General features: G+C 35.1%; 1 pseudogene; it reads left to right on the plus strand.

The window, feature by feature from the left end:
• The first annotated feature begins 1,118 nt into the window (after positions 1-1,118).
• On the plus strand, positions 1,119-11,742 carry LOC137398141 (ATP-binding cassette sub-family F member 1-like; annotated as a pseudogene).
• The last annotated feature ends 901 nt before the right edge of the window (positions 11,743-12,643 follow it).

A 12,643-nucleotide genomic window follows, 5' to 3' on the forward strand; every position in this document is an offset into this window, starting at 1 on the left:
TATGTGTAGATCTGCTCTCACTATACTACTTCTACTGTATAGGAGTGTCTACTGTATAGGAGTGTCTTTGGTATAGGAGTGTCTACTGTATAGGAGTGTCTACTGTATAGGAGTGTCTACTGTATAGGAGTGTCTACTGTATAGGAGTGTCTACTGTATAGGAGTGTCTACTGTATAGGAGTGTTTACTGTATAAGAGTGTCTATTGTATAAGAGTGTCTACTGTATAGGAGTGTCTACTGTATAAGAGTGTCTACTGTATAGGAGTGTCTACTGTATAGGAGTGTCTACTGTATTGGAGTGTCTACTGTATAGGAGTGTCTACTGTATATGAGTGTCTACTCAGTATGAAAAAAAACAACAAAAATGTTATCATTGCTGTACAGCAGACACCCCTGTACAGTAGACACTCCTATACAGTGGACACCCCTATACAGTAGACACCCCTATACAGTAGACTCTACTGTATAGGAGTGTCTACTGTATAGGGGTGTCCACTGTATAGGGGTGTCTACTGTATAGGGGTGTCTATTGTAAAATACGGTGTGCACATTTATGCAAATCATTTTAAAATCTGCACTAGAAGGGAACTCCTTTTACTAATCAACTTTTACCATCAAGTCTGTTGGTCCTAGAACAGTAAACCGTCATAACAATATCATAACAATGAGGCCACCTTGACTAGTCAAGGTGAGAAATAGTCAAAACATGGGACATAAACAGAAACATTCATAATATATTACAGAAACAATAATAAATGAATTGGAAAAAAGTTATTTAGTTATTAGATTTAGCTCATGACATCAGCTACCAGTTGCTATCTGACTGCTGCTTCCAGTTTGACATTTCAGCTTCATTTTGTTTCTCAAATTCTTCTACACTGCCTGTCGATGAATTGGACAGCAGCAAGCTAAGATCGCACCCCTATTATACTAAATAAAATAATTATTACTAATAACTAATAGTCTCACTTTTATTAAGGAATATTTAAACTGACTTAGCTTGCTCTTTATTAGTTTTTGTTTTTAATTTTCAAAAACAATTTTTTCTAGAAATTTTAAACCCTCAAAGTTAGAAATTTGAGTTTTGTTATAAGTGTTTGCTGAAATTCTCCGTCGTATGTTTGAAAGTTTGTAGAGGTTTGACTTAACTATAAAGATAGGCTTAGTTGGCACCGTTCAGGCTGCTATATGGTAGCTTTGATTCCTTCTGTTACAGAAGGAGGAGGAGGCGGAGCCAACAGCTTAGCTCATCTGAAAAGAGCTAAAGAAAATGAAGAAACTGAAGCTATTTGAGGAGCAGTTGGATGCTCTGAAGGCTGAGGACCAGTTTACCCTCTCACAGGCCGATAAGTCGAGCAAGTCATGTAATCTCCTTGACAACGCCCTTGACATTAAGGTTAGACTCCATTGCTCCTCAGTCATATTTAACCACAGTGGTGACCGTCATTCTGGAACCTCTTATAGTAAACATGTTATTTCTTATTAATTCATAGTTTGTTAAATATTCATTTGATGAATTATGTCATTATGTGCATAAATGGAAATTTAAGGATGTTTTACATATGAATATTTGTTATAATAAGACCCAAGTATGTTTGTTCGAAGACATGGTTAGATGTTGAAAAAAATTCCATCGCTCAAGATTCACAGTAAAACATTCGGATTAACAGCCGAGTACGCTGCCACTCGCACCAATCAACTCCCTTGCAGCATTTAAGAATACTTGTGAACATAGTTATTACACATAAAAATCTCTCACAGCTTACGAGACCACCAGAGTTGTAGTCTCTTATTAGATATCGACTGATATTTGCCTCCTTAGCCTGGTTTTGGTGTAACTTGGCAGTATCTGTGCATTACAGCAAATTCATTAAAAATAAGTTTATATTTATACACAAACTTGACTAAATTTTAGCATGGTTGTTGAGCATGCATAAATACACAGTTATATCAGGGTAAATTGGTGGCCTCTGGGTAGGAGCAGTGTCTTAGTTGCCAAGTATTTATTGTTAATCAAAGGAAAGGATAAAATGTGTGCCCGATGAATAGATTACGTTTTTTGAGAATATTCAGTGACATACAGAATGGCTGCAAAACTTGCTGTTCAAATCTTTACTATAGTACAAACCGTATCCATCCTTCTGTCTAAAGCATAGCTAAGAGGTAAAGCCTGGTTCCTGTGTACGCCCCAAGCACCTGCAACATCGCTGCCAGGCTATCAGCGGTGAAATGTGAACCTGCACGCTGTTCAAATTTTGCTATAAGTCGCAGGCAAAACCTTCATAAAATGCACTGCAAAGGTTAAGGTCAGCATTTTTGAAATGGTATGGCTAAGAAACATTTTTATGCAATTGTTTGCGATGCATCTTTATGTGAGCAGAAGCCACTGAGCCTAGCACTGCAAGTGTCTGGCTGCACGAGATTACTGTCGGGGTCTCGCTCTCGATATGGGAACCAGGCTTGAGGGTAAAAAGCGTCACAACTGAAATTGAACTCGAATATTTGACTCTGTAGGCAGGCACACTACTAACTGCACTGCACTGCTCTATCATCTTGCAACAAGTTAGAATAAATGTGTGCATATTTATTACACCTGATGATCTTTCACGGCACACTCGACGTATGTATGTTTTGAGATAATAAAGAAAGTTTTTACGATAATTGACATGAAAAATGAAAAATAAAATTAGGCAGTCCCATAGTTATGATCACCACTGTATGCCCGTCTGCAAGCCTTCTATCAAAGCATGTGCTCAGTTCGAGTTTGTAGAAAGGTGGCGACACGGCAGTAGCCAATCAGAGTTCAGTTTCGCTAATTCTTATATCACTAGTGCTTTATTAGGCAACTGTGAAACAACTACTATAAATTTATCAGCGCTCAAACCAAACAAGTTTCCTCATTTTGATTAATATAATTAGGAATAATATAATTAATTAATATAATATATATTAATACTATTTTGGCTAACTATTGAGTTTTATTACTTTTATAACATGAATAATTGTTCAATCTGTTCTTTCATCACAATTATACTTAAGAAAAAGCCTATCAGGATTTTCTGTGTTCTTGTTAATAGTTGACAAGTTTTTGGGATGCAGTGACAACCCTTTCAGTGAACTTTCAACTACGTTTGATGAAAATGTGACGATTATGTTGGGGATTTCAAGCGGTTGTCGATTATTGCCTGGCGACTGTGATTGACATTGGCTGTCAGGTGGTTGTCAATAGCTGGCAAGTGATAGTTGAAGGCTTTTTAGACCGTTGTTGATGTCTGCTAAATGATTCGCCAATGATGTATTGGATTGGCGATGGCTGTCAGATGTGTCAAGTGAAAGTGGTGGCTGCATGTTCCTCACATGATTCTATGACAGACAGGGAATGTTGCAGGTAGAGAACTTTTCAATAAGCGCACGTGGAAAAGACTTGTTTGTGAATACGTCTCTCACCATAACCAACCAAAGGAGGTATGGTCTCGTTGGGCCCAATGGGCATGGGAAGACAACTCTATTCAACCACATAGCCCAGCGTAAACTGAATACTCCACCTAACATCGATATCTTGCTCGGTGAACAAGGTGAGTTTTTGTTAACTGTTTTCCTTCAGAACAGCAAATCGTAAAAATAAACTGGGCTTCATCACAAGCTCATAATTTTGTCACTTTTTATAAAGTTTCAATGTGTTTGGATTTAAAAAGATTGTTGCACAAACTACGGCTCTGTGATCTTGGTTGGTCTGAGTCCAATGGCAAGGAAATCACTGGAGACATCCCAGTTGCCGAGAGCAATTTAAGTCTGTATGTCTTTCTGTATGTCCAGCTATGGCTATTAAAATCTTTTACTATATACTTTATACCCCCTTGTTCCGATTTCACACGCTGAATATCGTCTTAATTGAAACACTTTCATCTCTATGAAACACGATGCGTTTTCGTGAACTTCTATTTACACTTTTTGTAAGGTTCAATTACTAAATGAGCAAAAGTATTATCTCGAGTAGGAATAGCCTATATATTCTCTCTCCGTTCGGTCAGACAAAGACAGTCCGATATCTCATTTTTACATTTTACCAGCATCGAGAAGTACCAGTATTGGCATATTCAAAGTTTTGATGGATAGATTCTGCTGGAACACTAACATTGTTTATACACACACCTATATGCACGAATTATTATTATTAATTCAACATATTCAGGATTTTTTTTTTCAGTTTGTATTAATTGTATCATTACCAAATCATTTTTATTGTAATCCCAGCAAAACAGACTTAATTAAGCTATTACTTACTAATTATTTCACATTTACATTTTAACACTTTTCCAGTTGTTTTATTTTGTTTCTTAATTTATTTGATGGTTGCGCGTCACAACAATTTTGTCTCACAATGTACCTATACTGTTCGTAGAGGTAAAGGCAGACGAGACACCCGCTATACTCGCTGTCCTAAATGCTGACAAGAAGTGTCTGGAGTAGCTAGAGCTAGAGAAGAAGTTGTCTGCTGACTTGGAAAATAGGAAGGCTGACACGGGCATTCGTCTTAAGGAGGTGAGAATATCCCTCAACTGTTCCTGAGGCTGGGAGAATGAATGATATAGGCACTTTTGGAGGCATTTTAATATCTATGTGTGAAATTATAGGCATAAAATATGTATAGATACATCTTTGCTTACTAATAGACCTGATTGCATAGATTGATAGCTCTTGTTTTCATAGAAGTTAACTAAACTACCGTGACCAAGTATCATCGTTAACTAGATTGGCTTTATCGCGTTTTGTTGCTTATCTGAGCTCATCAGGGAATCTCCTACCTCCCGACAGTGTGTATTTGATCTCCTGTTCAATGTGGAGTTGTTTACTCTTTAAAACTTGGGCTTGTTTAATTACGGTTAAAGATAAACTTACACTAAATTATAGTAGTTCTTATCAGAGAATATCAGTATCTTCTATCATTTGTGATTGTTTATGATGTTGAAAGGGAGCTAACTCCCAGGATGTTTCAAGATTAAAATCTTCATAACCTGATCACAATTAAAACACTCAGATTGAAGAAAGTGTGATTATGGCATGTATAGTTGCTAAGAGACAGAATAGAGGTGCCAACTTTAACATAATAGCTGATATAAATAAAGAGAGAGACCGGTCAGCTGAGTAACTAGTGATGTTATTTCAGCATGTATTTTTCTCCTTGACATTTTAACCATGATCTTTACTTGATTTTAACCTTGAAGCATCGTGGTAGTCAAATTTCTTCAAAAAATTTTTTTGGTTTTATCTCGAGTTCATTAAAAAATTGAGGTTGACAAACTATTTCTCCTTGTGTGTACTACAAGGCATTATTGTTAAAATGTTGTGAATGAAAATAGAGACCGCAACTACATCTGATTGTATTTGTTAGGTATCTGAGGAAATGAAAGCTATCAGAGTACATTCAGCGGAACCTAAGGCTAGGCATATCTTAGTCGGTCTCAGTTTCACCAAGGAGATGCAGGAGAGACCGACCAAACACTTCTCTGGTGGCTGGAGGATGAGAGTTTCTCTTGCCAGGTCTGTCCTCTAGGACTATAGAAGTCAGAATATTGGTCTATTGTGGTGCATGTATAGGAGGGTTATCACCTCGTTATTATATTGTAAGATGACTGTTTGTTTATTTATACTTGTATATTTACTAATACCATGGCAATGCGGGAGGCTGTGAGAAATTGTAAGGTGTAATAACTAATTGCACAATTATTCCATAGTATGGAAAGCAGTCAATTGGCACAAGTGGAGGAGTGACAATTCATGAACTTAAAAGCTGTGAGTTCGAATCCTATTTAAAGTGATCTTTTTTACTTGTTTTCTGCTAAGAGAACAGATATTAGGTGGAAGATTGTTCAAGCAGCTGATCATAGAATGACAAACATGACAGCATTTCAGCGTAATTTCCGAACTTCTTTGATTGCTTCTTGCGGAACTGCCACCATGATAAAATGTAGAACTCACTAAGATACCCAATATTTGATGATGGTTTTGAAAAGCACACATAATTATGTAATACACAGTCATTAAGCTACTAAAACTGATTTGTTTTTATAGGAGACAAAATACTTGCCATAGATTGCATCACCAACGAGTGTTACATGCAAGATTCAAAATAAAACACTTTGAAATCCGCATTAAAATGTTGTATAGAATAAAATTTACACATTTTTCAGAGCCTTGTTCCTTCAGCCGACCTTCTTGCTGCTCGATGAACCGACCAATCACCTCCATCTGAATGCTGTCATATGGCTAGACAATTACCTTCAGAATTGGAAAAAGACCTTTCTGATTGTCTCCTACGACCAGTCTTTCCTCGACAATGTCTGCACTGACATTATTCACCTTGACATGCAAAAGCTGTTTTTCTACAAGGGCAACTATGGTGAGTACCTGCATTATATTAGTAACCTAGGTTATATTTAGGTTTCTCAGGGGTAATTTTAGTTGAACAGTTGTTATGGTTGGTGGAATTTACTTAATTAATGCCGCGTGATTCGGGGAGTGCGTTTCATTGATGCCGCGTGATTGGTGTAGTTCTCTTCATCGATGTATGTGTATGGATGTATTGCGATCGCTTCACGATATATGTGGTTGTTTAGCATCATTATTAGTATATATTTGGTTGTGTAGCATTATTATTCGGATATATTTGGTTGTGTAGCATTATTATTAGGATATATGTGGTCGTTTAGCATTATTATTAGAATATATTTGGTTGTTTGGCAGTATTATTAGGATATATGTGGTTGTTTAGGATTATTATTAGGATGTATGTGGTTGTTTACCATTGATATTAGGATATATGTGGTTGTTTAGCATTATTATTATTATTATGTATTTGGTTGTGTAACACTATTATGTGGATATATTCGGTTGTTCAGCATTATTATTAGGATATATGTGGTTGTTTAGCATCATTAGGATATATGTGGTTGTTTAGCATTATTATTAGAATATATTTGGTTGTTTAGCATTATTATTAGAATATATTTGGTTGTTTAGCATTATTATTAGGATATATGTGGTTGTTTAGCACTATTATTTGGATATATTCGGTTGTTCAATATTATTATTAGGATATATGTGGTTGTTTAGCATCATTAGGATATATGTGGTTGTTTAGCATTATTATTAGAATATATTTGGTTGTTCAGCATTACTATTAGGAGATCTTTGGTTGTTTAGCATTCTCATTACGATATATTTGGTTGTTTAGCATTTTGGTTTTTAGCATTATTATTAGGATATATTTGATTGTTTAGCATTCTTATTACGATATATTTGGTTGTTTAGCATTATTATTAGGATATATTTGGTTGTTCAGCATTCTCATTATGATGTATTTGGTTGTTTAGCATTCTCATTAGGAAATGTTTGGTTGTTTAGCATTATTATTAGTATATATTTGGTTGTGTAGCTTTATTATTTGGATATATTTGGTTGTTTAGCATTATTATTAGGATATATGTGGTTGTTTCGCTTTATTATTAGGAAGTATTTAGTTGTTTAGCATTATTATTAGGATATATTTGGTTGTTTAGCATTGTTATTAGGATATATTTGGTTGTTTAGCATTATTATTTGGATATATTTGGTTGTTTAGTATTATTATTAGGATATATGTGGTTGTTTCGCTTTATTATAAGGATGTATTTAGTTGTTTAGCATTATTATTAGGATCTATTTGGTTGTTTAGCATTATTATTAGTATATATTTGGTTGTTTAGCATTGTTATTAGGATATATTTGGTTGTTTAGCATTAGTATTAGGATACATTTGGTTGTTTAGCATTATTATTAGGATATATTTGGTTGTTTAGCATTATTATTAGGATATATTTGGTTGTTTAACATTACTATTAGGAGATATTTGGTTGTTTAGCATTCTCATTACGATATATTTGGTTGTTTAGCATTTTGGTTTTTAGCATTATTATTAGGATATATTTGATTGTTTAGCATTCTTATTACGATATATTTGGTTGTTTAGCATTATTATTAGGATATATTTGGTTGTTCAGCATTCTCATTATGATGTATTTGGTTGTTTAGCATTTTCATTAGGAAATGTTTGGTTGTTTAGCATTATTATTAGTATATATTTGGTTGTGTAGCATTATTATTTGGATATATTTGGTTGTTTAGCATTATTATTAGGATATATGTGGTTGTTTCGCTTTATTATTAGGATGTATTTAGTTGTTTAGCATTATTATTAGGATATATTTGGTTGTTTAGCATTGTTATTAGGATATATTTGGTTGTTTAGCATTATTATTTGGATATATTTGGTTGTTTAGTATTATTATTAGGATATATGTGGTTGTTTCGCTTTATTATAAGGATGTATTTAGTTGTTTAGCATTATTATTAGGATAATTATATTTGGTTGTTTAGCATTATTATTAGTATATATTTGGTCGTTTAGTATTGTTATTAGGATATATTTGGTTGTTTAGCATTAGTATTAGGATACATTTGGTTGTTTAGCATTATTATTAGGATATATTTGGTTGTTTAGCATTATTATTAGGATATATTTGGTTGTTTAACATTATTATTAGGATATTTGTGGTTGTTTAGCATTATTATTAGGATGTATGTGGTTGTTTAGCATTACTATTAGGATATATTTGGTTGTTTAGCATTATTATTAGGATATATTTGGTTGTTTAGCATTCTCATTAGGAAATGTTTGGTTGTTTAGCATTATTATTATGATGCATTTGGTTGTTTAGCATTATTATTTGGATATATTTGGTTGTTTAGCATTAGTATTAGGATACCTTTGGTTGTTTAGCATTATTATTAGGATATATTTGGTTGTTTAGCATTATTATTAGGATATATTTGGTTGTTTAGCATTATTATTATTAGGATATATTTGGTTGTTTAGCATTATTATTATGATGTATTTGGTTGTTTAGCATTATTATTAGGATATATTTGGTTGTGTAGCATAATTATTTGGATATATTTGGTTGTTTAGCTTTATTATTAGGATATATTTGGTTGTTTAGCATTAGTATTAGGATACATTTGGTTGTTTAGCATTATTATTAGGATTTACGTGGTTGTTTCGCTTTATTATTATGATGTATTTAGTTGTTTAGCATTATTATTAGGATATATTCGGTTGCTCTGCATTATTATTAGGATATATTTGGTTGTGTAGCATTATTATTAGGATATATTTGGTTGCGTAGCATTATTATTAGGATATGTGTGGTTGTGTAGCGTCATTCAAGAAGATGTTCAAACAGAAGAGGAAGGAGCAGATAAAGGATTATGAAAAGCAGGAGAACAGACTGAGAGAATTGAAGGCGAGTGGGAAATCTTCAAAGGATGCTGTAAGTTGTCTTTCCTCTGTTTGCCAGAGGATTTTATCTTCGTTAGGAAGAGGGTTGAAAGTGCTGCCACTGGTGAAACAGATCTTAGGGAATTCGGTTCCATTCCACAGTAGACCTTGTGAGATGCTCTATTTAGATTGTTAAATTTTCTATAACTGGAACTACTTTCATAGACTTGCTGTCACTGGCAGCGGAGTCGGGCTGCTGATCTGTCCTGACGATTCTATAAGGCTACATTCAGGTTGTTATGTTTATCATACAGGATTGACAGTTTCAACAACTCCTTATTGTGGAATGGGGTAGCACATCCATAAATTTGGAGTTGTCCTCCAACTGCCATATTTTAATGATGTGTGACAGGCATTTTAATTACTCTATCAGTGGCTTATGTATGAATCCAAAGTTGCAGCATACACCCTACGCCTTTTTCATAAGGCATACGTTGTACTGTTGTACTTTAAAAACAATAAAATATTTTTAAGATATCATCACACATGCGCATATACAGGGACCCTAACTGGCTCGACTTTACGTATCTTTGTGATTTTCAATCAAGGCTGAAACTTCCGGAGTGTTCTTAAAGTTGTGAGGGATACGCAAGATGTAAACACAAGATACCCAGATCAGTGTCTCTCAAACAACAGTTTGGGGTTCAATTGGTTTCACCTAAGATTGTCTTTCCAACTGAAGCCTGGTTCCCATATACGTCGCTAAGCACCGTGGACAGCACCGCAGGCTATTTGCGGTGAATTGGGAACCTACCCGCCGAGGATCGACGGTAGTTGCCGGCGGCATTGAAATAGTTTAGCGCTGTTCAAATTTCGCCAAAGGCCGCAGGCAAAACCTTCCCAAAATGCACTGTACGGGTGAAGGTCACCGTTATAGAAATGGCATGGCGAGTGAACATTTTTTTGATTACACAGTTATGTTTAGCGATGCAGCTTATATGTGAACAGATGCCGTCGAGCCTAACTTTGCAAACGTTTTGTTGCGCAAGTTACAGCCGGAGTATTGCAACCGATATGCGGATATGGGAACCAGACTTTAGGTGACAATAGAGTTTTACAAAATAACTAAGCTTATGTGGAAAGATGCTTTCCACTGTAACAGATAAACAGAAACCACTAGCATAAAAAGAAACTGCTTACGAAACATTTTAAATACTGATTTTGTAAATTAAATCTGTTCAAACCATTTTTGCTATAGTATTGTTTCAGAGGCAGCCTGATGGTTTAAAACTCCTGGCCTCCAAACACAGGTTAGGGTTCAACTCCTAAAAAGGCCACTGACAGTGACAGGAATGTCATCAAACATTAAATTACTCTCTACCATAGGCATGTCTCCAGTCATTGAGGTTCCCTTGACACTAGACTCAGACATGTAACCGCCAAGATCTCCGAGACATTGTTTGTACAATAATACTTTTATAAACACTCATAGCCTCTGCTAGCAGTAGGCTAAGCAGACGTCATATCTGATCTTTGAGGGGTTGCTTACCCAAACATGCATACTTTCTTACATGACATGAAGCAATGGAATCATTTAAACAAATACATTGTATAAAATTCAACTGATCGAGATCGTGGAAATTGTGTCATACATATAATAGAAACGTTTTTAATATGTAGTAAAAATATATACTTTTTGTTTTGTTGTTCGTCGGTATAAACTAGAATGCAGCTGTCATGATCAGTTTATCACTTTATCCTCATGACTTTCATCTTTATGTTGCTAGTGAGATTATATTTGTCAATATTTATAAGTAACCATCTGGGGGAAGCTTTGTTGTCTTCATCACTCAAAAGTCAATCTTAGTCGCAAATAGCTTGCGTTGAAAATAAATAAAATTGGACTGAGGTTGTCATGCTCGCCTATTTCAGCCAATCACACATGCGTCAATTTTATCACGTCAGATGACCTCAAAGATTTTAAAAGGAAGTAATTACAGGATTTAATGTTGATGGGTTCAACGGATATAGAACGAACGAACGGCTCTGTGATTGACTAGATCATGTCTCACAATCAACCAGTAGCTCGCTGTCGATGAATTGGACAGCAGCAAGCTAAAATCGCACCCCTATAGTCTCACCTTTATTAGGGAATGTTTAAACTAACTTAACTTGCTCTTTATTGGTTTTTGTCTTTGATTTTTAATTTTCAAAAACCATTTTTTCTAGAGATTTTAAACCTTCAAAGTTAGAAATTTGAGTTTTGTTATAAGTGTTTGCTGAAATTCTCCGTCGTATGTTTGAAAGTTCGTAGAGGTTTGACTTAACTATAAAGATGGACTTACTTGGCACTTTTCAGGTTGCTATATGGTAGCTTTGATTCCTTCTGTTACAGAAGAAGGAGGAGGCGGAGCCAACAGCTTAGCTCATCTGAAAAGAGCTAAAGAAAATGAAGAAACGGAAGCTATTTGAGGAGCAGTTGGATGCTCTGAAGGCTGAGGACCGGTTTACCCTCTCACAGGCCGATAAGTCGAGCAAGTCATGTAATCTCCTTGACAATGCCCCTGACATTAAGGTTAGACTCCATTGCTCGTCAGCCATATTTAACCACAGTGGTGATCGTCATTCTCGAACCTCTTATAGTAAACATGTTATTTGTTAATAATTCATAGTTTGTTAAATATTTATTTGATGAATTATGTGATTATGCGCATAAATGGAAATTTAAGGATGTTCTACTCATGAATCTTTGCTATAATGAGACCCGTATCCGAAGGCATGGTTAGATGTTTAAAAAAATTCCATTGCACAAGATTAACATTGAGACATTCGGATTAACAGCCGAGCACGCTGCCACTCGCACCAATCAACCCCCTCTCAGCATTTAAGAATTCTTGTGCACATAGTTATTACACATGACAATCTCTCACAGCTCACGAGACCACCAGAGTTGTAGTCTCTTATTAAATATCAACTGATATTTGCCTCCTTAGCCTGGTTTTGGTGTAACTTGGCAGTATCTGTGAATTACTACAAATTCATTAAAAAATAAGTTTATATTTATCCACAAAATTGACCAAATGTTAGCATGGTTGTTGAGCATGCATAAATACACAGCGGTATGAAGGTAAATTGGTTGCCTTTGGGTAGGAGTAGTGTCTAAATATTTAGTTGCCAAGTCTTTATTATTAATGTGAAATGTGAATCTGCACGCTGTTCAACTTTCGCTAAGAGTCGCAGGCAAAACCTTCACAAAATGCACCGTAAAGGTTAAGGTCAGCATTTTCGAAATGGCTTGGCGAACGAACATTTTTATGCAATTAATT

Source organism: Watersipora subatra, chromosome 6, assembly GCF_963576615.1.
Source record: "Watersipora subatra chromosome 6, tzWatSuba1.1, whole genome shotgun sequence".
Lineage (NCBI taxonomy): Eukaryota > Metazoa > Bryozoa > Gymnolaemata > Cheilostomatida > Watersiporidae > Watersipora > Watersipora subatra.